Source organism: Aotus nancymaae, unplaced genomic scaffold, assembly GCF_030222135.1.
Source record: "Aotus nancymaae isolate 86718 unplaced genomic scaffold, 86718_ANA_hifiasm-v0.15.2.pri h1tg000011l, whole genome shotgun sequence".
Classification (NCBI taxonomy): domain Eukaryota; kingdom Metazoa; phylum Chordata; class Mammalia; order Primates; family Aotidae; genus Aotus; species Aotus nancymaae.
The window spans coordinates 72,692,037-72,719,088 of record NW_026988422.1 but is presented as its reverse complement, the minus strand read 5'-3'; the positions used below and the strand labels follow the sequence as shown (position 1 = coordinate 72,719,088).

Genomic DNA, 27,052 nt, shown 5'->3' with positions numbered 1-27,052 from the left:
TCAACTAGATGCTAACTAAAGGGTTGCCAAGTGTAGAACACTGATAGGCCGTCCTGCCCCAAATAAGACTAGGTAAGGCTCTTTTATTGGCAGTTAGTGACGGTGTGTATGCCCAATGCCAGCAGGTACTTTTCTTTCTTTTTTTTTTTTTGAGACGGAGCTTCCCCCTTGTTACCCAGGCTGGAGTGCAATGGTGCGATCTCGGCTCACCGCAACCTCCGCCTCCTGGGTTCAGGCAATTCTCCTGCCTCAGCCTCCCGAGTAGCTGGGATTACAGGCACGTGCCACCATGCCCAGCTTATTTTTGTATTTTTAGTAGAGACGGGCTTTCACCATGTTGACCAGGATGGTCTCGATCTCTTGACCTTGTGATCCACCCGCCTCGGCCTCCCAAAGTGCTGGGATTACAGGCGTGAGCCACCGCGCCCGGCCCTCAGGTACTTTTCTTAAGCAGAATCCCTGTTTCTGTCTTCATCCTTGTCTATAATAATTCCATTTGCTTGGCAGACCCTTTCCTTAAAGGCAGTGGGAGAGGTAACCTTGAGCTTCGTCTCCAATTGGAATTCATCATCAGTGGATTAGCTAGTAGTTGTCTTTGCAACTGAGAGAAAGTTGACTCAAAGTGACTTTCGTGCAAATGAAAATCAGTTAGCTTTATCCAACTGGAAAGTCCAGGAGTAGGTCTAACTTCAGGCAAAGTCATGAAGCCATAACTTCATGGCTCTAAGTCAGCAGAGCCAGTCTTTCTATCCTTCAGAATCTCTTCTCTGTGTTGGCCTGGTTCTCAGGCACACTGTCACCTCATGGAGGCAGGATGGCTGACCGATCCCATATGAATTCAAATCCAGTGGAAAAAGAGAAGATCTCCTCCCACAAAATTCAGACCTGCCTGCTGTTGACCTAAAGACATATCCCCCTTCCTAAGCTGTTAATTGTAGCAGAGGACAGTGTACGTTTTTTGACTTGTGGTCTTATGCTCGCCCTGCACTAGGGTGCTGGCACCCAGGGGAAGTTAGAGAGCTGTTGCTGAAGGAATAGGTGCTCGCTGGCGAGGAGCATCAGTCACTGCCCCCACCCCCACATGGGTAGGGTGGCACTTAGCGACGTTTTATTTTCACACTGGGAAGAGTTCAAACTGATAGACTTAGATACAAAATTGTTTTTAGAAATCTGGGCTTACCCAGTTCTGGTGACTTAAGGAAGCCGAAATTCCTCGTTCAGGTAGGTCTGTGACTGTGGACTGAGAGCCCCAGGAAGCCAAGGCCATCGGTCACTCTTGGCAGAGCTTAGTTGGGTTTTCATTACTAAGTGAGATTCTTTTTAATCAGTAAGGTGAGGTTCAAGCCTGCCATTTTCAGTATTAAACCAGAAAATAGTTCCACCACACTTCTGTGGGAATCCACTGTAGAGGCCGGGCCTCTGCTGGCTGTGAAAGGGTTAAACCGCACACCCGGAGGGCAGAGAGCAGACTCCAGAGACCCTTTTTCTTTGCTTAAAGCATAGACTTTTCTGTGAAATCCACCCCAACATTTCTTGTTTATAAATTTTTAATTCTAATACCAGAGGCCACCCGTGTCATGGAAACAGCAGTGACCTGGTTTCCAGGTGCCCCTCTGTGCCTGCCCAGTGTGTAACTGTGCGTGAGTCCCAGAACACCCGCACCCCCCCATCCTGATCTCTGTGTTCCGATGGGTAAAGAGAAGCGGTGGCACGTGATGACTCCTGGAGGCATAGAAATGGGGTCCTAGAATATTAATCCAAAGTGGCCGCAGGGCACACCGTGTCCAGCTGTCACACTTAACAGAGGAGAGGCCTTAGAGACCTTGAATGGCCTGTAAGGGGTGATGTTGAAGGGAGACCCTCAAACCTGGTGTATCATAGTTTGGATTTCTGAATAGAAGGAGCATTTAAACTACCACAAGAAGAAACAAAAAAACAAAACAAAGTTTTGTAGTCATCAAGGAAATCCCATACCTAGGCCGGGGACCACCGTGCGGCCAGCCTCAAGGGAACTAGTGCCTGGAACAGGAGACCCCCAAAATGCAAGAGCTCTCCCAGGGGCTTCAGATACCTGCTCTCCTGTCCTCTGCGTCCTCCTCTGCCTGTGCTCCTTGAGCCTCTGCAGGAGCTAGGCTCCCCTGCTGTGCTTCCGGGTCCTTCACTGCCTCCTTACATTCGTTCATGGTGCGTTAAATCTGCTCAGGCCACAGCTGCCTTCTGGCCTCCTAGTAGCTTCCCCTTTCCCTACCTCCTCCTTAAAGAGTCTGTTCTTTGCTGGGCACAGTGGCTCACACCTGTAATCCCAGCACTTTGGGAGGCCGAGGCAGGTGGATCACCAGGTCAGGAGTTTGAGGCCAGCCTGGCCAACATGGTGAAACCCCATCTCTACTAAAAATACAAAAATAAAGTAAAATCAGCCGGGTGTGCTGGTGGGTACTTGTAATCCCAGCTACTTGGGAGACTGAGGAAGGAGAATCGTTTGTACCAGAAGGTGGAGATTGCAGTGAGCCAAGATCGCACCACTGCACTCCAGCCTGGGCAAAAGAGTGAAACTTCGTCTCAAAAAAAAAAAGAGTCTATTCGTTTAATTCTAGTCTAGTCTTGGGGACTCTGAATGACTCAGCTTCTCCTTTTGAGCCAGGCCAAGTAGGCCGTAGGTTACTTGAACTCTTGTGTCCAGTTCTAGGGCCAGATTCCGCTTCTTCCCAGTTGTCCTTGACCACAGATGGGGGCTCAGGTGTTATAAGGACAGCGTAGGCCTGAAGCTCCCAAAGACCCGCGAGTTCACCCGCTAGTGAACTTCATTCACAGAATAGCACTTTCCCCAGGTACAGCCTGAAGACACTGGGATTATTTTCAGAGTAGACTAGGGACCCAGAGTGGCTGTAACAAGGTGTGCCTCTGCACAGAATGGTGCAGGAATCCCCAACAAATTCCAGAAGATTCCAGCTCATTTTAGGAGTGCTAATTCTATTCTGTAGGATAAAGGACAGAAATATGCAATTTTGAAATTTTTCTTTACTTTTTTGTTTTGTTTGTTTTGAGACAGGGTCTCACTCTGTCACCCAGACTGGAGTGCAGTGGTACGATCTTGGCTTACTGCAGCCTTGCCTCCCAGGTTCAAGCTATTCTCATGCCTCAGCCTCCCGAGTAGCTGGGATTACAGGCGTCGCCACCATGCCTGGCTATTTTTTGTATTTTTGGTAGAGACAGGGTTTCATCATGTTAGGCTGTTCTTGAATTCCTGACCCTAGATGATCTGCCCACCTTGGCCTCCCAAAGTGCTGGGATTACAGGTGTGAGCCACCGCGCCCAGCCTAATTTTGATGTTATTTTTATGCTCTTCTAAAAAAGCATGTACTGACAAAACTTGAAGATCTTCCTTCTCCTTTTTATGTCCGTGCAGAGTGTACAAAAGTTCCCTGTATCGGGCACACATTTAAATTTTTGTTAACAGAGACTACTTTAGGATTTACTCATGAGTGATTCTGAAAGGTTGAAAATGGTACTTTTTCTAAGCTTTGGTTGAGGTTGGGATTGGGAAGGATGGTTCCTCTCACCAGGGTTATGCAAAAACTATGGGTTGTAATATGCAAAACACGTGTCTACCAAGAATAAGCAGAGACGCAGGCGGCCAGTGAGCTTTAAGAAATACCGTGGGTCGGTAAATGGAGAGCCCAAGGGAGAGCGTAGCAAAAGCAAAGAGACCTTTGGTGTTTCTGACTTTCGAGAGAGCATGTCCAAATTTTCATCTGCATCAGCACTTTTCTAACAAAGTTCCAGCCTATCCAGCATTATCTGGTGGGCGGCCTTATTTACGCATAAAATATAATTGATTCCATATTCCTCTCAGACCTACAAACAGTACCAGTGTTTGTTTTTAATAACCAGAATTATTTCAGCTTAAAAAAAGGTGTAGATTTACATAGACAGTCTGATGAGTGCCTCAGATTGTTCCATTAATAACACAGAAGAGAAACAATCTAAGAAAAACATTTTAAATTTGTGTGCAGAGGTGGAGAGAGGGTTGGGTTAGTGAAATCAGAAAGCTTCCAAGTAATGATTATTAAATTTAATAATTACATTAGCATTCCACAGGAACTGTTTTCTGGAAATTTTGGTAGTGCAGCCACTGAATAAAACACACTCAGGCAACCTAGGCTTCAGGCTATTGTGTGGGAAACGGCTTATTTGCTTTGTTTTGGTCATGTTTAAAGTTAATCCCAAATCAATTTCTTTTTCAAGAACAAGAATGTCACCAGTCTGTCTTCCACTTAAGGCTTCTGCAAACTTTTTCTATAAAGGGTCATATAGTAACTATTTAGCACAAAATAGACATATGCCTAAACAAATGTGTGTGTTGTGTCCCAGTAAAATTTTATTTGTGGCCCTGAAGTTTGAATTTCATATAATTTTCACTTGTCAGGAAATACTGTTCTTCTTTTGATGCTTTTCCCCTCAACCATTACAAAATGCAAAAGCCATACTCAGCTTCCAGCTAGTACACTTTGCTTCATAATTTGCCAACCCTGTTCTAGTTTCAACTTTGTCTTTGTAGTTAGAATTTTTTCTTTTGGGGAGAAAACTTCACTTTGCATATGAAAGAGAACCAAAATATGTATGACTGTGTCTGTGTGTGTCTGTGTGTGTGTGTCTGTGTGTGTATGTGAGTGTGAGTGTGTGTGTCTGTGTGTGAATGGGTGTGGGTGTGTCTGTGAGTGTGTGTGTCTGTGTGTGTGTGTGTGTCTGTTGTGGGTGTGTCTGTGTGTGTGTGTATGTCTGTCTGTGTGAATGGGTGTGGGTGTGTCTGAGTGTGTGTGAGTGTGAGTCTGAGTGTGTGTGTGAATGGGTGTGTGTGTGTGAATGTGTATGTGTGTCTGTGTGAATGGGTATGGGTGTGTCTCTGTGTGTGTGTGTGTGTGTGTGTGTCTGTGTGTATCTGTGTGTGTTGAGCTTTTCTGTTTCTTCAGCTCCTCTCTTGGGGATGAAGCAGGGTCTCTAGACATTAGAACTACGGATGTTTGAGATTTTGTCACCAGCAGTTTAGTGCTGATGGCAAGGAGGCTAGCCTCGGGAGCTGCAAAACTCTTCTCCACCCAGGGAGTTTTGAGGGACTCTTGAAACAGAAGGAACTGAGAATGCAGACAAAGGCAGAAACTTGAGAGGAAAGCCGCTGAGCACTACATGCACATATCCCTGTAAGGGTTGTGAAACTGGTGGTGGTGTCCTCATAATTTCTTTGCAAATGTATATGTATTTTAAAAGGCTTAGGTCTCTCAGCTGCTTCTTTTTTTTTTTTTTGAGATGGAGTCTCCCTATGTCTCCAGGCTGGAGTGCGGTGGCGTGATCTAGGCTCACTGCAACCTCCACCTCCTGGATTCAAGCGATTCTCCTGCCTCAGCCTCCTGAGTAGCTGGGACTACAGGCACATCTCACCACGCCCAGCTAATTTTTGTATTTTTAGTAGAGACGGGGTTTCACCACATTGGCCAGGATGGTCTTGAACTCCCGACCTCGTGAGCCGCCTGCCTTGGCCTCCCAAAGTGCTGGGATTACAGGCGTGAGCCACTGTGCCTGGCCTCATCCTTACTCTTAGAGAAGTAGGCAAAAGACTTGCTTCTACAAATTATAAACACCTGGTTTTGTTTAGCATCCTCTTGAGGGAAATTAGAAAAGTTGCAGAAACATTCAGTTTTCTTAAATTGTTCTGCATACCCTGTGACAATACACTGCAGACATATGCATTGTGTTTAGTTATATTTGTTTAGTAAGAATCATTCTTATTAGGACACCTCCCAAATCCTTCATACATGTCAAGCTTTTAAATATTTGTCGCCTTAGGCTGGGCACAGTGGCTGACGCCTATGATCCCAGCACTTTGGAAGTCCAAGGCGGGTGGATCACAAGGTTAGGAGTTCAAGACCAGCCTGGCCAACATAGTGAAACCCTGTCTCTACTAAAAATACAAAAAAATTTAGCCAGGTGTGGTGGTACGTGCCTGTAATCCCAGCTACTCGAGAGGCTGAGGCAGGAGAGTCACTTGAACCCGGGAGGTAGAGGTTACAGTGAGCCGAGATCATGTCACTGCACTCCAGCCTGGACAACAGCGCAAGATTCTGTCTCATAAAAAAAAAAAAAAAATTTAAAATTTAAAAATAAATAAAAAAAATTTTGTCCCCTTTTGTAATTAGTCTAGATTTAGCAGTGGCTTTTCCTGATTTGGGAGGAAGCATGCTTGATGGTTGCCTGGTAACAGCTAATCATGGTATTGGGGCCAACAAATAGTTGGCAGAAACTGTAAATTCTTTTGTCTTGTTAACAAAAAATGATTGGTAAAGATACAGCAGCCTATGAAGTCTGTTCTGTTGTTCAGACATATAACTTAAGTGATAAATTCCTATGCTCGTATAACTTCAATGTGCTGCTGAAATTTATACCTTGTTTAGACAAATCTACTTACTTGGTACTTGGGTCACATGTCATCTGCTTACAGTACTGAGGCTCGTCGGGTAGGACAGTGATGTCACAGAGGCTTCATTTTCTCAAGAGCTCTTAAGAATCTCAAGTTTTTGTTGAATGATGTTGATGAAATGTATATGAAGCTCCAGCATAAATGTCCAAAGTCAGGTTTCTGGTTCTTAAGCAGGAGCCGCGAGTTCACCATCGATGACCTCAGTTCCCATCTCCCAGTGGCCCTCAGTGGCTACAGACAATAGCACCCAGCCTGTGTCATCAGTCCTGCTGCAGGCCAGCCTCTCCTCTTGTCCCCTCCAGATCAGCTGGGGCTCAGTGTAAGTTTTCTAGGACAACTTCATAAAATGAATTCTCATTTCATAAGCAAATACAGTGTGAGTCATGCTTTGGCCACATAGAATTAAGAAGGAAGAAAAAACACCATTTATTTGGTTGGTGCTTTTTTTTTTTTTATTTTTATTTTTTAAAGAAACTACAGTGTATTCCGTATTTGTTCCCAGATCACTGTCAGCTTTCCCTCCTCTGGTTATATGTTTTTAAAGGATGTTGTCTATTAGGGGTCAGGGTCACCCACTCTACCAGACACTCCGGTGTGTATATTTTCACTTAACTCCCAGCTCTGTGCAGAAGGTTTGGGAGACACCAGTGCTAAAGCCAAGTCTTATTACAGGGGCCAGATGGGGAGGAGCCGGGTTGAACGCCTGTTTTTTTCTGGTTTTTAAGCCCATACTCTGCTTTATCATTGGTTTTGGGCCCAGTTTTCAGAACACATCCAGAATCATCCACTTGCCCAGCAAACCAACATAAGGTGTCAGATGAGTGGCCAAGATGTTCAATGTATTTCATCCTTTGTTTCCTTGATTCTACAAAACCAGCCCTTAGATATTTTTAACAGGATTTTTAAAAAGCACCCCTTGTTGTGTAAGTTCTCTTTATGTGATCTTTGCCACCTCTCCTGCCCGCACCTCCAGCATAGTCAGAAGTCTCACGTCTCAGCAAGCGTCTCTCTCATGCCTTCACTGCAGTTCTGCTCACTGTCACTTTCCCCTTCAAACTGGACATTTCGCATTTTCCCTGCTAACCTCACCACCCCTCCCTGGGCTCCATCTCAGCAGAAAGAAATGTCATCAGCAGAGGCTGCAAACCCAAGCCTGTCCCTTTTCAGTGGTATTTTTACTACGAGCTGAACTACTTCAGCATCATGTAAACACACTGGAGTATGTTAACAGCTGCCTCTCTTTTAAAGTTGAACCAGCTCAGAACTAAAAGGGGAACTGCTTTCAGGTTCTGTTCAAGTTTGCATGTGACAGCATCAAAGCTATTTTTAGCAGAGTGATCACTGGCAAGAAGCTGGAAACGGCTGCTTTCAACTATCAACAGTGGAAAGAAAGGATCATTTATGCACTGCTGCAGCTCTTGAGTCCGTTTACATGGGAGACACAGGGGTGTGTAAATCTCTCCTTCAAAGTTATAAGCCGTCTTATCCCTGTTCAGACCCCCATCACCTTTGCAGAGACAGGGTAGTGTTCATTTAGTGCTTGGTTGCCTGGGCCCCAAGTTAAAGTAGATACACTGATGTTAGTGAATTACAGGACCGTCCTAAGTGTCTGTTCTGAAAAAAAGGCGATGTATAGATGCTCAGAAACATCCACTAAACTTTTGAAGTGTTTGTATTGTTTCTTCGGTTTTCCTTTTCTTTTTTCTCTAGGTCACCAAACTCAAGAGACAGCAGGAAGTGGGAGGTGGTTATGTAAGCATCATGGCAATGAAGAGAGCATGAGTCACTTACTAGCCATGCGCCCCTCGTTAAGCGACTTTGCCTTTCTGAATTAAGTGTTCTTAGCTGCAAAATGAGGATCACAGTGCCAGCCCTATATACTTTATAGGGCTAGTTTTTTTTAGCAGATGTTTGTTGAACACCTACTCTGTGCCAGCTACTGGGGACATTAGCTGAATCAGATAGTCAGTGTCTTCAGAGAGCTCACAGTCTAGCTCCATAAATAAATAACTTATAATACTGTGCGTGGAAAGGAGACCGCCTAAGACATAGGATCTGCTCTGGGCATGGAGGGAGGCAGGAAGAAGACAGGAGGAGCAGTATTTTCAGGACTGCAAAGAAGACAAGGGAGAGACGGACATTCCGAGCTGGAGCAACTGAGTGAGCAGTGACAGAGGTCAGAGGCGTTCTGGTGCTCCAGGGGACCAAGAGCAACTTGCTATTGTCAGAGCAGAAAAACGGCAAGACAAGGGATGGCAGGAGAAGCTGGAGCAAGTGAAGCCAATTGTGCTAAAGAACGTGGAAGAGGGCTGGGCGTGGTGGCTCATACCTGTAATCCCAGCACTTTGGGAAGCTGAGGCAGGCGGATCATGAATTAAGGAGTTCAAAACCACCCTGGCCAATATGATGAAACCCCCATCTCTACTAAAAATGTAAAAAATTAGCTGGGCATGGTGGCGCACACCTATAGTCCTAGCTACTTGGGGGGCCGAGGCAGAAGAATCACTTGAACCTGGGAGGCAGAGGTTGTCGTGAGCCGAGATCTGGCCACTGCATTCCAGCCTGGGCGACAGAGCAAGATTTCATCTAAAAAAAAAAAAAAAAAGACCACGGAAGTGGCACAGGTCACAGAGGGCCAGGAGTCATTTTGAGCACACGATTAACTGGATTATACACAAATTTAAGTGGAGTCATTGCTAGCAAAAGTCCCTGCATATGTTTCTATGAAGTGGTAGCAGTTTAGTGCCAGCAAAGCATGCCCTACACATAAAGTGTCCTCCCGGAAAGGCTAAGCTGGAGAGCAGTACTGAAACTTGGTGGCCTGTGACTCCTTTGAACATTGCCTTTGAAGAGGCTGGAGGCGGACAGGGAAGGGCAGATGGAAGGTAGAGAAGTAGCATACCGTCTCAGACCCGATTGGTACTGGGCTCTGCAAGTGGCTTTGTAGGATAAGTCACATCCTTCAGGAGCTTTCAGGCCAGGAGGGCGCACGCCTTGGCAGCGGTGTGTGGCCTGTGTGTGGTCAGGGGACTTGCACAGGTGAGCCTCATGACCCAGCACCGAGAATCACAGCCCGTGCATGTGAGTCAGTTTCCTCCAAAGGTTTCAGGAGACTAAGGTTTTTCGGGTTATGTTTAAAGCTTCAATTATGTGGTCATTCTTACATGCCATGGGAATTCAAAGAAGAAGGAAGTGCAGGACAAAGAAAACGAAAGCAAAACCCTCTCACAATCTCCTTAACTGCTTATACCCAGGAAGAAAGGTGCTGAGAAGGACGGTGTGCACCACATGTTGCAAAGCTCAGTGGACATGCCCTCATAGTTACATAAATATGGCCAAGAAATGACATTACTTTTTTGAAACTATGTTCCGTTTGAGTTTAATGCTATCATTAAAGTTTAGAAATATTATTTGCCTCACTTCACTTCAAGGAGAGGAATAGATGTTCCTATAGTTTTCTCGAAGAATCAGGTGGGTATAAGGTGCTAGGGGTCTAAGAATCAGTTTCTTAGGCCCCAGCCCATGTCATGGTGGAAGAGAACCAATGCACTGGCCTTCCCATCCGTTTTCTTTTTGGTTTTCCGGAGCTACACTGTGTAGGGAGGGACTGAGAGAGGGACATATGCGACAGTTTGAGAACAGCAAGAGTCACAAGCAAGCAAAAGCTTGGTACAGGTGGTGAGGGAGGTGGCCAGAGGTTGCCTGGAAAGGAGGGAGTAGACAGGGCACCTTTGAGGTAGGGCTGGGCCTTTATGCTCAGTGGGAAGCATCAGGACAGACATTGTTCGGTTGCTCATGCCCATCACAGTTCTTTGTTGCCTTGGCAGACAGAAGAGATGACTTTTGGGAATTTTTTTTTTTTTTTTTTTTTTTTTTTGAGATGGAGTCTCACTCTGTCACCCAGGCTGGAGTGCAATGGCACGATCTCGGCTCACTGCAACCTCTGTCGTCCAGGTTCAAACGATTCTCCTGCCTCAGCCTCCCGAGTAGCTGGGATTACAGGTGCCTGCCACTGTGCCCAGCTAATTTTTGTATTTTTAGTAGAGATGGGGTTTCACCATCTTGGCCAGACTGGTCTTGAACTCCTGACCTCGTGATCCACCCACCTCGGCCTCCCAAAGTGCTGGGATTACAGGCGTAAGCCACCGCATTCAGCCAGATTTTTTGTTTTTTTTTTTCAGATGAAGTCTCTCTCTGTTGCCCAGGTTGGACTGCAGTAGTGTGATCTCAGCTCACTGAAACCTCTGCCTCCCAGGTTCAAGTGATTCTTCTTCCTCAGCCTTTCGAGTAGCTGGGACTACAGGTGCACGCCACCACACCCAGCTAATTTTGTTTTGCATTTTTAGTAGAGACAGGGTTTCACCATGTTGGTCAGGTTAGTCTCTCTTGACCTCGTGATCTGCCCGCCTTGGCCTCCCAAAGTGCTGAGATTACATGCATGAGCCACTGTGCCCGACCCATATTTGTCTTTTAAAGATGGGTATCACCCTGTCATCCAGGGTGGAGGGCAGTGGCATGATGCTGGCTCATGGCAGCCTCAAGCTCCTGCACTCAAGTGATCCTCCCATTTCAGCCTCCTGAGTAGCTGGGACTGCAGATACGTGCTACCACACGTGGCTATTTTTTTTTCTTTTTAATTTTTTTTTTTTTTTTTGTAGAGATGGGATCTCCCTATGTTACCCAAGCTGGTCTCAAACTCCTGGGCTCAAGCAATCTTCCTGCCTCAGTCTTCCCAAATGTTAGTATTATAGGTGTGTCTTACCTTTTGGAAATTTAAAATCACTTTTTGTCACTTTGAAGCAAAACATAAATAGATTTAATAAATCAGAGAAAAAATGTTTCATAAAAAATAAACATCTGGTAGGGCGAGGTGGCTCATGCCTGTAATCCCAGCACTTTGGGAGGCCGAGGTGGGCGGATCACAAGGTCAGGAGTTCCAGACCAGCCTGATCAATATTGTGAAACCCTGTCTCTACTAAAAATACAAAAATTAATTGGGCGTGGTAGCGGATGCTTGTAATCCCAGCTACTCAGGAGGCTGAGACAGGAGAATCACTTGAACCTGGCAGGTGGAGGTTGTGGTGAGCCAAGATGGCACCACTGCACTCCAACCTGGTGACAGAGAGAGACTCTGTCTTAAAATAAATAAATAAATAATAAATAAACATCTGAGGCCGGGCACAGTGGCTCACACCTATAATCCTAGCACTTTGGGAGGCCCTTGGCAGATCACTTGAGGTCAGGAGTTCGATACCAGCCTGGCCAACATGGTGAAACCCTGTCTCTACTAAAAAAATACCAAAAAATTAGCTGGCCTGGTGGTGGGCGCCTGTAATCCCAGGTTCCTGGAAGACTGAGGCAGGAGAATTGCTTGAACCCGGGAGGCAGAGATTGCAGCAAGCTGAGATCATGCATTGCACTCCAGCCTGAGCAACAGAGCGAGACTCCATCTCAAATAAATAAATAAGTGAATGAATAAATAAATAAACATCTGCACTATCACATGCAATTTCAGCATCTGAGTGCCTGGATTTAGTCTTCCTGATACAGCATTTAGATTGAGGTGTCCCCTCTATGTCATCAGCTTTCCAAAATCAGTGTTAATGTTTCTCATCTTCATGGTGGGCTGTGGGATGGGACTAGCTCTCAAAGGGAGGAAATGAATAATCAAGGGAAATCACAGTTTTTCCACAAATAGGTTATTTTCTTGTCCGTGACTGGTTTTCAGCATCGTAGGAAGTACCAGGAACCAGACTGTCAAAAATTTGGATAAAAATACTTACATTTCTTGGCCGGGCACAGTGGCATGGGGTAGAGGTTGCAGTGAACCGGGATCATGCCACTGCACTCCAGCCTGGGTGACAGAGCGAGACTCCATTTAAAAAAAAAAAAAAATTACGTTTCTTGATCTCTAAAATCCTGAAAGATAAATAGGTCCTAGTGACTTTTGTCTCTATTACTGAGGTACTTCCGCCGAATGTTGTATCAGTTCATGGAATAATGAGGGAATCGTGTTACTCACATGGTATAATGGGCAGTGTGTGGTTGTTAGTCACCACCTCAAAATGCTGCTGCTGTGCTAGGACAGGAGATGCAAGTGTGCCCAGCCTTCTTGCTTCCTTGCAATTCAGTTCAAGGTGAAATGATGTGTTTACTCACCGCGTGTTTGCTCTTGATGGGAGGGGATTTTAGGTAAGGTTTTATCCCTGTCTTTGGGTCAAGCACTCTAAGCATGCTAACATTGTCTAGTCCTCAGCTGGTTCCACCTGTTACACTGGAGCCCTTTGTACCATTGTCAAGACCTCTGTGAAACTGTTGCCAAAGGAAGGAGGGAGAGGCTGGGCTTCCTCAGGCTCAGAGTCCCCCAGTCCAAACTTGGCCATCTGGTCCCTCTCTGGGGTCAGAATGGCCAGAGGGGAGGTGTAGATGGTATCCCAGGGCCACCTTCTACCATCTCCGTCTTCGAGGCTTGCCAGCATCCTATAAGCCACTCCTTGAGGGACTCGGCTTCTGTATTTGGGGATCAGTGAGGCTGAGATGAAGAGATTCCATGGGTTGGAGCAAAGCCTCTAGGTTTCAGCTCCCCAGGAGTTCACCAAAGAGAATGTACTGAAGGGCTACTGCGTTAGTCTGTTCTCATGATGCTAATAAAGACACCCAAGACTGGGTAATTTATAAAGGAAAGAGGTTTAATGGGCTCCCAGTTCCACATGGCTGGGGAGGCTCACAATCATGGCAGAAGGCAATGGAGAAACAAAGGCATGTCTTACATGGTGGCAGGCAAGAGAGCTTGTGCAGTGGAATTTGCATTTATAAAACCATCGGATTTTGTGAGACTTATTCACTACCTCAAGAATAGTATGGGGGAAACTGCCCCATGATTCAATTCTCTCCACTTGACCCCACCCGTACAGTTCAAGGTGAGATTTTGGTGGGGACGAAGCCAAACCATATGAGCTATTTTCTGGGCTGTGATAATAGCAGCACTTATTGAACACACACTGGGCGTGAGCACCCAGAAGGTGGATGTCATCTTTGGAGGATCTGTAGTTTTTCCCAGGAGGCAGCTGGAGAACGGGCAGGACAGTTAGTATTGAAGTCCCACAGCAGCACTTTTAGAGCTCCAAGAAGATACAGACGAGGGTCAAGTAATTGGCATGGGCCACATGGAAGAGGAGATTGTCAGTGGATTCTACCCAACAAGCGGGCCGTTGTCCAGAAGATTCTAGTGTCTGGTTTCATTCTTGGCGTAGTAACCAAGGCATCCAAAGGCATGGCCTCATGGTGTCCAGAGCTGCATGTGTTCTTCCATACGTCTCAGAATCCTTGAGCTTTTTGCCGTCCATGCCCCTGCCTCGTGGAGAACAGGATGGTTATTTCCTCACAAGGTCCTCATAGCAATGTAAAAACATGTTAATCAGTGAATGGATGAGTGAGAGAAAAGAACTGGGCAAACCAGCCCTTATTTCTAGAGCCTGGCAGTGGAGCAGCAGAAGCGTCACCTGCCTTATGTACTGTCTGGCCAGCCATTAGGAAATGTCTGTTTATCTGCCTGTCTATGATCTATCTATTATTTATTTAATAAATTGTGGTAAAATGCACATGAAATAAAATGTATCATCCAGCCATTTACATTTTTCATTTTATTTTACTTTTTTTTTTTTGAGACGGAGTCTCGCACTGTCGCCCAGGCTGGAGTGCAGTGCTGCGATCTCAGCTCACTGCAACCTCCGTCTCCTGGGTTCAAGCAATTCTCCTGCCTCAGCCTCCTGAGTAGCTGGGATTACAGGTGCACACCACCACACCCCGCTAATTTTTTGCATTTTTAGTAGAGATGTGGTTTCACTATGTTGGCCAGACAGTCTCGAACTCATGACCTCATGATCCGCCCACCTCGGCCTCCCAAAGTGCACTCGGTTCAGTGGCATTAAATAGATTCGGTTGTTGTGCAGCCAGCACTGTCATCATCTCCAGAATTTTTTTCATCTTGCAAAACTGAAACCCTGTACCTATTAAACAACCACTCCCCGCATTCCCTTCCACCTAGCTCCTGGCAACCACTATTCTATTTTCCATGAATTTAATGACTCTAGATACCTTATATAAGTGGAATCATACAGTGTTTGTCTTTTTTGTGACTGGCTTATTGCATTTTTAGCATAACACCCTCAAGGTTCATGTTACAGTATATGTTAGCGTCTCCTTCCTTTTAAAGGCTGCGTACTATTCTCTTGTTTTGTCTATCCATGCATCCGTTGAGGGACGGTTGTGTTGCTTCCACCTCTTGACTATTGTGAATAATGTTTCTTTTTTCTTCTTCTTCTTTTGTTCTTTTAGAGACATGCTCTCTCTCTGTCACCCAGGCCAGAGTGCAGTAGCATGATCATAGCTCACTGTAGCCTTGAACTCCTGAGCTCAAGCCATCCTCCTGCCTCAGGTTCCCAAGTAGCTGGGACTACAAGTGTGCCACCATACCTGGTGACTTAAAAAAGTTTTTTTGTAGAGTCAGGGTCTTGCTATGTAGCCCTAGCTGGTCTTGAACTCCTAGCTTCAAGCAATTCTTCTGCCTTGGTTTCCCAAAATGCTGAGATTACAGGTGTGAGGGCACCTAGCTGTGAAAAACGTTTCCATGAGCATGGGTGTATAAGTGTCTCTTCAAGTCCCTGCTTTCAGTTCTTTTGGGTGTATATCCAGAAGGGGAACTGTTAGATTTTAGGATATTCCTATGTTTAATTTTGTTAGGAACTGCCATACTGGTTTTCAGAGTGGCTGCACCGTTTTAAGGGGTTGTCTCTTGTGCTGCCTCGTGGCATTAGTCTGGGTAGTGTCTTATATAGTTACTTAGCTTTTCTTTTTACTTGCCTTTCCCATGCTACTCTCCTTCCTATGACTCCACTTATGTTTGAACTGTATTGCTTAATATCTGGTCCTATGAACAGGTTTGGGATAATGAAGGCCAGGGATAGACTCATCCACACAAGCACAGCGAGCCCAAATTCTGGAGCTGTTTCTCCTCTCCTCCAGCCCCTTTAGAAATGTTGAGTTTGGGCTGGGCGCAGTGGCTCATGTCTGTAATCTCAGCACTTTGGGAGGCCAAGGCGGGTGGATGACCTGAGGTCAGGAGTTCGAAACCAGCCTGATCAACATGGCGAAACCCCATCTCCACTAAAAAATACAAAAATTAGCTGGGCATGGTGGCAGTTACCTGTAGCCCCAGCTACCTGGGAGGCTGAGGCAAGAGAATCACTTGAATCTAGGAGGTGGAGGTTGCAGTGAGCTGAAATCGTGCCATTGCACTCCAGCCTAGGCAACAGAGGGAGATTCCATTGAGAAAGGTTGAGTGTATCCCTGGGGCCCCTGGGCAGATGTCCTCTGGGGAAGTCCCAAGCTGCTGCTCCAGGGATGAAGCTAGAACCAAACTGGCCCTACTAGACTGGGAGCTTTTGGCCCAGCTGCTCTGCCTCCCTCAACTCCACCATTCTAATTGTGATTAGTAGACTCATTTGCATCTAAAAGGAGTAGTTTTCTTATCAACACCATTGAGTGGAGAACCAGTGTGCTCCATTTATATAGAGTGGCCCATTTAAATCAGGACCCATTAAGCAGTAAAAGTAAATGTGGGTGTTTTACAAATGCAAATATATCATGCAAATAATGTACTTTATAGTGAATGATGCCTTGGTTTTCATATGTAAAATTAGAAACTGTGTAGCACAAAGATAATGATAAACACCTTTGCATCTGTTCATGGGATGTATCATAAGCTGTACGCATCTAAAATTGTAGCCGCGATTTTAAGCAGAATTTTTTCAATATATATGCAAACATGCATCCCATATTGTAAAAAATATACATGTATTTATCTAGTTATTTGTTCCTAACGAATAAAGACATCGCAGAAAAGAGGAATCCAAATTATGTATCTATTACTTATTGTTAATGATGAGATTTATAATTTTCTTCCCATTTTTAAAGATTTTTGAGTTTTTATTTGAGATGATGATAGAAAAAGATGTGTTACTATAGGCTGGTTTCTTCGTGAGAGATTTAATTATGTTTATAAGAGATTTTTTAAAAGTCCTGGCTGGGCATGGTGGCCTACTCCTGTAATCCCAGTATTTTGGGAGGCTGAGGCAGAAGGAGTTCTTGAGCCTAGGAGTTCAAGACCAGCCTGGGCAACATAGCAAGACCCCGTGTCTACAAAAAAAAAAAATGCAAAAATTAGCCAGGCACGGTGGCATGCACCTGTAGTCCCAGCTACTCAGGAGGCTGAGGTGGGAGCATTGCTTGAGACTGGGAGGTTGAGGCTGCACTGAGCTGTGATTGTGCCACTGCACTCCAGCCTGGGTGACAGATTGAGACCTTGTCTCAAAAAAAAAGAAAAAAAATTCCTTAGTGTTTGAGATAATTCTATGTGGGAGGTGCAGGTAGCATTCCCGCTGTTTTTTAGAATCACTTAGTAGAATAATGACAACCATCTTCCGTGTGCTGTGAACCTGGCTAAGTTCTAAGAGAGGAGTCACTGTTAGCCTCTGCCCACGTGACATCTGCCACAGTAAGGTGAGACACACACCCCTGTGGGCAGCGAGTTAAAGGTATAAGGCATTATGGGAAGACACGGCAGAGTGCAGTTAATTCCCAGATGAGCTGCACAGAAGGTATTTGCCAGAAGGATTCAGAGGAGGGAGAGGTCTCAGGGTGAGAGTGACCAAGTAAGGTGTCCTGGGTGCCTGGGATTCGAGTTGAACTTTAAAGGATGGGTAGGCTTAACAGGTGAAGAGAAAATAGGTCTAGGGTGTTTCAGTCAGTGTAGGGAGAGATTGGGCTTGGATGGGCCCAGGAAGCCGCCAGGGTGCTAGTGTTCTGGAGACCTGTGCCAGGCGGGGATATTGAGAGCGGAGGGACAAGCTAGGAAGGAACAGGAGGGCTTCTGAGGGGCACCAGAACTGACTGCCTCTCACCCTGCCCTGTAAGCATTTGTTACAGGAAAGGGGTCCTGATCCAGACACCAAGAAGGGTTCTTGGATCTCACACAAGAAAGAATTCAGGGTGATTTCACAGAGTAAAGTGAAAGCAACTTGAGTAAGAAAGAAACCAAAAGGCTGCTCCATATATAGAGCAGTCCTGAGGGCTGCTGGTTGCCCATTTTTATGGTTGTTTCTTGATTATGCTAAACAAGAGGTGGATTATTCATGCCTCCCCTTTCTAGACCATATAGGGTAACTTCCTAATGTTGCCATGGCATTTGTAAATAGTCAGTGGCATTGGTGGAGTGTAGCAGTGAGGACGACCAGACGTCCCTCGTGGCCATCTTGGCTTTAGTGGGTTTTGGTCGGCTTCTTTACTGCAGCCTGTTTTATCAGCAAGGTCTCTGTGACCTGCATCTTATGCCGACCTTCCATCTCGTCCTGTGACTTAGAATGCCTTAACCATCTGAGAATGCAGCCCAGTAGGTCTCAGCCTCATTTTACCCAGCTCCTATTCAAGATGGAGTTGCTCTGGTTCAGGCGCCTCTGACACATTCACACTTCTGTAGCCACCAAACTCTTCAAATGAAGATGTACATGGAGACTTGGTGTATGAGACACATGAAAAATGAGGTGCTTTGTTGACATTGGGCAGCTCCGGTAACACCAGTCCCCCACCCCAGATAGCACCCTGGGCACCTCTCCAAGTTGGCAAACCCGGGGGACGGCGCCTGAAGATGCTGTGCTTTGAGAAGGCTGTTGAGGGGTCAGGCAGGGCTGCCTGCTGTGGGCAGAGAGGCCTATTAGCATGCAGGAGGGGACATCTTAACTTGAGCTGACCCCGGGCAGCCTGGGAGTAGAAACAGAAAGGAAGGGAAAGTGCAGGAGCCCTCAGGAGGAACGCATGGGCCTGGATAGACGTGGCTTGGAGGCAGGGGCTGGCTGAGGAAGGTGTCAGAGCCTCCAGATTTTTTTTTTTTCTTTTTTGTGACAGAATCTTACTCTGTTGCCCAGGCTGGAGTGCACTGGTGCATCTCAGCTCACTGCAACCTCTGCCTCCTGGGTTCAAGCAATTCTCCTGTCTCAGCCTCCCAAGTAGCTGGGACTACCATGCCCAGGCACGTGCCACCACACCTGGCTAATTTTTTTTATTTTAATAGAGACGGGGTTTCACCATGTTGGCCAGGATGGTCTCGATCTTCTGATCTTGTGATCCACCCGCCTCAGCCTCCCAAAGTGCTGGGATTACAGGTGTGAGCTACCACACCCGTTTCTAGATGCTTGAATTAGAGCATTTGCCATGTTACTAAAGGGTGAGTCCATTGTTTTCTTTATTTTATTATTATTGTTTTTTGAGATGGAGTCTTGCTGTGTCACCAGGCTGGAGTGCAGTGGCACGATCTTGGCTCACTGCAACCTCCACCTTCCAGTTTCAAGTGATTCTCCTGCCTCAGCCTCCCGAGTAGCTGGGACTACAGACATGCACCACCATGCCCAGCTTTTTTTTTTTTCTAGTATTTTTAGAAGAGACGGGGTTTCACCATGTTGGTCAGGATGGTCTCCATCTCCTGACCTCGTGATCTGCCTGCCTTGGCCCTGCAAAGTGCCGGGATTACAGGTGTGAGCCACTGCACCCAGCCCTGTTTTGTTCTTTGAGGAATGCTGAATTAAAGGATAAACTTTACTTCCCTCGACAGACATGTGTGCCAGCCGGGTTCCGAGCACTGCCGTAGGTATTAGGGATTCGGGAAAAGAAGGCGCACAGGTGTCTTGATACAGCCCAGAGACTGTGCACATGAAAGGGAGTCAGCCACTGTCTGGAGAGAGTTGTGCCCCCTCCATTCATATGTTGACGTCCGAACTCCCAGTTCCTCAGAATGTGCCCTTACTTCCAGTGTGCCTGTATTTCCAATAAGGTCCTTGCAGACATCATTAGTTAAGATGAGGTCACACTGGAGCGGGGTGGACCCCTGATTCAGCATGACCATGTCCTTAGAAAAGGGGAGAATAATTTGAAAACAGATGCACACACGGAGAATGCCGTGTAGAGGTGAAGGCAGGGCGATGATTCTATAGCCGGAGAACGCCAGCAAACACCAGCAGCCGCCAGGGAGGCCAGGAGCAGGTTCTCCCCCACAGGCCTCTGAAGGATCCAGCCCTGCTCATCCCTTGGTCTCGGACTTCTGCCCTCCAGGACTGTGAGAGGAGGAATTTCTGTTGCTTACACCCCCCAGTCTGTGGTACTTTGTTATGGCAGCCCCAGCAAACGAATACAGACACTGATGAATCCTGGGCAACGTGTTGAGTGTGCCCTGGGAACCGGCAAGCGAGGCAGAGGGGAAGCTGCTTTCTGGTTTGAGCGGCTCTCGGGGCTAGGGGCAGCTGAAAGCTGCTCAGTGCAGAGCCTGCTGGAGATACCCTCCAGCATCTGGAAACAAAATCAGCTGGTGGGGAAGTGGAAAACCCAAACTTTGCTGAACTCTCCTAGGAAAAGAGCATGAGGAGAAAAGAGGGGAGGGCTAGAACCCTAGGAACGCCCTGATGGTGGGGCCGTGCCTGGACAAAGAGCTAGCAGACAGTCGGAAAGAAGAGTGGGAGGGGCAGAACCTGGGCCAGGAGGGTGTTTTGTAGCTAAAGGTGGAAAGGAGTTTTAAGAGCTATTATCTAAATAGGAAGTTTATGTAACCCAGAAAGAGTCCTCTTATGTGAGTGCCCGTGGGAGGTCATGCGGTGGGGAGGAGAGGCTGGAGTGACATCAAGGGCAGTAACCCCTTGTCTTAGTCTGTGTGTGCTGCTGTCACAAACTGGGTAATTTATAAATAATAGGAATGTATCTCTCTCAGTGATGGAGGCTGGGAAGTCCAAGATCAAGGCTGCGGTAGGTTCATTGTTTGGTGAGGGCTGCTTGCAAGATGGGGCCTTGAACGCTGGTACCCTCCAGAGGGGAGGAACACTGCGTCCTCACATGGCAGAAGGCAGAAAAGGGGGCGACTCCCCCATTTAAGCCCCTTTATATGGGCATCTAATTCCATTCATGAGGAAGGGGACCTTGTGGCCTAATCACCTTTTAAAGGCCCTGCCTCTTCATACTATCACCTTGGCAACACCTGAATTTTGGAGGGACACATGCAAACCATAGCTTCTGGGGAATTGGGTGACCCCATGACCGCTGGCAGGAAGAGGATCGTGGTGGTGACATGAGGGAGTGGAGGCTGGGCTGTCGGTCCCATTCTCTTGGGCTTAGCGAGTGCAGGGCAGAATAATGGGAGCCAAAAGGAGGACTTGGACCCCAGTGATGGTGAAGATAAGAAATCAGCCAGACGTGGTGGCTCACGCCTGTAATCCAAGCACTTTGGGAGGCCAAGGCAGACGTATCACAAGGTCAGGAGTTTGCGACCAGCCTGACCCACATGGTGAAACCCCATCTTTACTAAAAATAAAACAATTAACTGGGCATGGTGGCACACACCTGTAATCCCAGCTACTCAGGAGGCTGAGACAAGAGAATCGCTTGAAGCTGGAAGGCCGGAATTGCAGTGAGCCGAGATTACGCCATTGCACTCCAGCCTGGGTAATAAGAGTGAAATTCCATCTCAAAAAGAAAAGAAAGAAAGAAATCATCAGTCCTGGGAAGGGGGAAGTGAGTAGAGACAAGGTAGAAGATTCCAGAGGAAAAGAAGGGTAATAGAGATGTTACTTTGGCGAGTAAGAAGATGAACACGCAGGCAGAAATAATGGAGCCAGTGAACTGAGGCGGAAGGAAGGGCATGTCCTTGGTTTAGGAAAGAGGAGGTGACAGTCCTGCTGAAATGTGGGGAGGGAGGTTTGGGACTTGATGAGTGGAGAGACTGGGGGCAGCTTACCTGGGTTCTCATTTGGGAGCAGTTTTATCCCCTAGTAGACACACAGCATTAACTGGAGACATTTTTGGTTGTCACAGCTGATGAGGTGGGTGCCACGGGTGTCTAGTGGGAGGCCAGGCAGACTGCTGAGCATCTTACCATGCACAGCGTCCCAGGACAAGAATTATCTAATCCAGAGTGTCAGTAATGCTGAGGTTAAGAAATCCAGGCGGAGCAGTGGCTCAGGCCTGTAATCCCAGCACTTTGGGAGGCCAAGGCAGATAGATCACCTGAGGTCCAGAGTTCAAGACCAGCCTGACCAACATGGAGATACCCATCTCTACTAAAAATACAAAATTAGCTGGGTGTGGCAGCACATGCCTGTGATCCTGGTTACCTGGGAGGCTGAGGCAAGAGAATGGCTTGAACCCGGGAGGTGGAGGTTCATGTGAGCTGAGATTGTGCCATTGGACTCCAGCCTGGGCAACAAGAGCGAAACTCCATCTCAAAAATAAAAAAGAAATCCTGCCGTAGGTCAATAGCAGTTCTCCAACATGTTCAAGGAATGAAGCCCCAGCTTCACGGCGTGCTTTGGGGAATGTGAAGGAACTTCAGTATATTTAAAACAACACAATAAGGACCACAGGAAGAGCCGCTGTGAGTGGCCAGCCACAGATTTGCATTGCTGAGGACAGGACCCCTTGGCAGCAAAGCAGAATGGCAGACATGCAGGGACTGCTGGAAAGACTGGAGTGGGCTGTCAGCTGCCTGGAGTCGCTGTCTGTAGAGTCCCACAGGCCCCCTGGCGATTGTGGGGTCAAGGGTGTCAGTGGAGGTGTGGAAGCCTTTGATAAGCTGATGAACAGCATGATGGCCGAGTTTTTGAAGAACAATAGGAGCCTTGCTGGTGACTTGGAGGCTCATGCAGAAAGGGTGCCGGGGGCTTTCCTTCTGATGGCATCTCATTACCAACAACCACAAGAGAATACTGACCACATTTTTGAAACCCGTATCGGGAAAAATTCAAAAAGCCCAAACCTTCAGAGAGAAAACCGAGGGAGTAACTTGTTTAGTCATCTCTCGGCTGTCAGCAAAAGTCTCCCTGCCCTTGACTGTATAGCCGTGTCCCCCAAATCTGGTCCTTACGTCAAAGAGATACGTGATGCTGCCACCTTTTACACTAACAGTGTCTTCAAGGGCTACAAACACGTGATTTACGCCGTGTGGATTGGGTGAGGTCATATGTGAATATTTGGAGTGAGTTTCAAGCACGCATCAAGGAGCACCACACCATGGGCCTCACGTGGAGCAGAACGGGTCCTGCAGCACCCACAACATCACTGCTTTCTGTTCTCTCCTGTGGCCTGGGCTTTCTCCACATCCCCCTCCCCCAGGGACCCCTCCACTTTTTGAGAACGAAGACACAAAACAAGAGTCATCGCCTTCATGCTCAACTTTATTTGCTAGGCTTAACCAGGGAGAAGCAATTACGAAAGGGCTCTGGCACGTCACGGATGACCAGAAGGCCTCTACAAGAATCCCAGCCTGCAGGCTCACACAGGGCAAACTCCGTCTCCCCCAGAAGCCACATCCAAGTCCCGAATCTCCCAAACCTCATCCTTCCCAGAAACATGCACTCGTGTTCAAGTTGGAAGGAAGTAAATGGAGAGCAGAGTGCCAAGAGGACAGGAATGACTTTGTGATTTCAGAGACTGAACTGAAACAAGTGGCTTACATTTTCTATTTCCCTTCCTTCCTTCCTTCCTCCCTTCCTTCCTCCCTCCCTCCCTTCCTTCCTCCCTCCCTCCCTCCCTCCCTCCCTCCCTCCCCTCCCCTCCCCCCTTCCTCCTTTCCCTCCCCCTTTCTTCCTCCTCCCTCCCCACCCCTCCCTGTCCCTTCCAGTCCCATCTGTCTCACTCTGTCACCAGGCTGGAGTGCAGTGACGCAATCCCGGCTCACTGAAACCTCCGCCTCCTGGGTTGGGTTCCAGTGATTCTCCTGCCTCAGCCTCCTGAGTCGCTGGGATTACAGGTGTATGCCACCATGCCAAGCTAATTCTGTATTTTCAGTAGAGATGGGGTTTCCCCATGTTGGTCAGGCTGGTATCGGACTCCCGACCACAGGTGATCTGCCCGCCTCAGCCTCCAAAAGTGCTGGGATTACAGGCATGAGCCACTGTGCCTGGCCTAATGTTGTACTATAGTCTGTTTTTTCCTCTTCTGACCACCATACTTGCTAACCAGTTGCAAAAATAAACATGAGAAAAGCCATATATGTATTACTTCTCCTAAAATCTAAGGAACTATTTGTTACTTTGGTTTTCTGCTCTGATTTTGTAGTCTTGATAGTACATGGTTTTTCTTTTTTCTTTTTTTTTTTGAGACAGCGTCTCTCTGTGCCCAGGCTGGAGATCAGTGGCATGATCTCAGCTCACTGCAACCTCTGTCTCGCGGGTTCAAGCGATTCTCGTGCCTAGGCCTGCCGAGTACTTGGGATTATAGGGGCATGTTACCATGCCCAAATAATTTTTGTATTTTAAGTCCAGACAGGGTTTCGGCATGTCCACCCACTTCCGCCTGCCAACTGGGATTACAGGTGTGAGCCACCGTGCCTGGCCCCATGTGTTTTCAATGTCAAGAGAAGTTATGATAGTCCTTTGTATCTTTTCAGTACATAGTGTTGAAAAATCTGCAACTTCTTGGATCACATTTAATGAACTATAGTATAGTTCTTACAGACTCAGTGCAAGCATATATATATATATGTATATATATGTCTCCAAAGGCTGTAATAGGTATATTGTACCTATTATAGCCTTTGAAGTACATCATTTCCATTTTTAAAATATCTTCTGTATCTGTATAGTATTTGGACTATTAATGCTCACATACTAGGGTTTTGCTATAAAAGTTGTGTTCACATAATGTTGATGGTAAACATCATTTTTCAACTGTAAACTTATTCTGAAATAAAATAGAATTCTAATTGTTTAAAAGGAAAATAAAATAGCACAGTGTATCTGATTCCAGAGCAGCTGCCACCTGCCAGATTCTCATGGGTCCTGGTGGTATTGGGCACACAGGAACTATGTGCAGGCTTAAACCTTTGAAGTCAGTTTAGTCTCCAGTTTCAACATTTGGCTAAGTTCACAGAGCAATTCCATTTCTTACCATGATTGGTGTATTGCCCTCGCTCGGAGTAATCTTGCCACACTCTCAGTTCTAGTGTTTGTGGGCCTAGCTGCTGGTTGTGTGATCACTTCAGTCATGCCCTCTCAATAATTGTCAGCCTCTGAATTGGCCACTCCTGGTAGATTTCTGCATGGTCTCTTTCTGTCTCTTGATTTCGTGCCCATTTGGATCTTCGCAGGATTCTGCATGGAGCTACATTTTTTTTTGTGGTTTTTTTTTTTTTTTTTTTTTTTTAAGAGACAGGGTCTTTCTCTGTTTCCCAGGCTAGAGTGCAGTAGTGCAATCAAGGGTCACTGGAGCTTTGGAACTCCTGGACTTAAGCAGTCCTCCCACCTCAGCCTCCTGAGTAGCCGAGACCACAGGCACATGCCACCATACTGGGCTAATTCTGTGTATTTTTTTTGTAGAATAAAAAAAGTTTTATTTTTAATGTTTCTCAGTCTGGTCTCAAACTCCTGAGGTCAAGTGATCCTCCTGCCTGGACCTCCCTAAGTGCCGAGATTACAGGTATGAACCACCAGAATTACTTTTTTTTTTTTTTTTTTTTTTTTAAGCATTCTTTAGAGTAAGTGACATCTGTGAAGCTGCTTCTCAGCTATTTAGTAACTGTGGCTACTTTGGACTGAGAAACATTTGCAATTAGAGCATCTCAAAGAATCCTTAAAGGAAAGAGGAAGAGAAAAGTGCAGTTACCTTATCTGTCTCAGGAATGGAGAAAAGAGCCCAGTTGAGAGAGTTAAGGATGTCGAGGAGGAAGTGCTGGTGCCCAGCTAACAACTGCCACAGTGTTGCTGTGTGGCTTTGAGCGTGTCAGTCAACTCTGAACTACAGTTTTCTTACAATCAAGACTACCACTGGGGCTGGGCACGGTGGATCACTTCAGGTCAGGAGTTTAAGACCAGCCTGGCCAACATGGCAAAACCCTGTTTCTACTAAAAACACAAAAATTAGCCTGGCATGGTCGTGCGTGCCTGTAATCCCAGCTACTATGGAGGCTAAGGCAGGAGAATTGCTTTAGCCCAGGAGGCGGAGGTTGAAGTGAGCCCAGATCACACCACTGTACTCTAGCCTGATCGACAGAGAAGGACTCTGTCTCCTAAAAAAGAGAAAAAAAACCACCTCTGGGATTTTTGCAGTTTAGAAAGCATTTTTTCATGCCCATTCATCTCATTTTAGTCTCACACACTAGATATCATTTGCCCCTGGCTTTCAGGCATGGAATTGAGACTTTAACAAGTTAAAAGACTTTCAGTCTGTGTTTAAACAGATTTCCTGAGTCCACATCTCATGCTCTCTCTATTCCACCCTGGATTAGACCCTGTGGCCACAGAGATCCCTTTAAATTGCCGGGACACTCAAGCTTATTATTTGGAAGGTTAGAAAAGTGTCCCTGAGAATCTGAACTTTCATCTGTGCTCTTAGTGATGCTTCTCAGTGAGTGGTATTTGTGAAGCTTCCCGCACGTGTCTGTGTCCAGCCTGCTCTGGTTGCTGCATTCCAAATGCCAACGACTGCCATCCTTCACCCAAAGAGCACCTGTGACCGTGTGGCAAAGGTCACATTTGGTTTTCTATTATTTCCTGGTGATTAATCCCCATTTATAAGGCAAAACAGTGGAATTTCAGGGACATTTTGGGGGGATTCTCCCTTTGTTACAACTGCTTGGACTGTTATATTCCTGGGGAAACACAGTCTGGTGGTAGATGTCACCCATCCGAAGGGATTGTCATCACATTCCATCCCCAGCACTAAGATTATGATGGGACTCTGCTCAGTTGCTTTAGAGCAGTGGGTAAGCTCTGGCCTCCGTGAGTGCTAAATCAGGATGGGGCTGGTCTTGCCACACCCATTTTCTCCCCCTGCCCCCTCCCCGTCGGTTTGGGCTTTCTGCTTTTTTGTGCACTGTGGACCATTGTGGCAGAGAGCTCACCATAGGGGACATTCGGATATTGTTCCTTTCTTCTCACCGAAAACTAGGCTTTCATTCACTTCTTCAGAGTTCTTCTTATGATCTTTATCTCTGCTTTCTTCCTCCTCCTATCTCCCTCCTTCCTTCCCTACCTTCTCTTTTTTATACATTAACAAAATTTTTTTAGGTTGAAGTGGGCAGATCATTTGAGCCCAGCCTGGGCAACATAGTGAGACCCTGTCCTCCAGAAAGAAACAAAAAACCAAACTTAGCTGGGCATGGTGGTACGCATCTTAGTCCCAGCCACTCCGGGGACGGAGGCAGGAGGATCGCTTGAGTCTAGGAGGTGGAGGGAGGCTGCAGCGAACTGAGAGGGCACTCCAGCCAGTGTGACAGAGCAAGACCCCATTGCAAATAAAAAAAAAATTGTGGTAAAATAATGTAACATATCATTTACCATCTTAACTGTTTTGTAAGTATGCAGTTCTGTAGTGTTAAGTGCATTTACATTGTTGTACAACCAACCTCCCGGACTCCTCATGACTTGTAAAACTGAACTTCTGTACCCATTGAATTCCCTACTCCTCTTTCCCCCTAGCCTCTGGCAACCACTGTTCCATTTCCTGTCTCTCTGAATTTGACTATTACCTCTTCTATGTGGAATCAGACGG

The 27,052-nt window shown here is 46.6% G+C and overlaps 1 protein-coding gene and 1 pseudogene across 12 annotated transcripts in view; both read left to right on the top strand.

Moving 5' to 3' along the window:
• The window catches only part of FOXN3 (forkhead box N3), a 467,496-nt gene that overhangs the window by 308,851 nt on the left and 131,593 nt on the right, over positions 1 to 27,052 (top strand). The gene's annotated exons all lie outside the window — the stretch shown is intronic.
• LOC135274187 (adenylyl cyclase-associated protein 2-like) lies at positions 20,922 to 23,016 on the top strand (annotated as a pseudogene).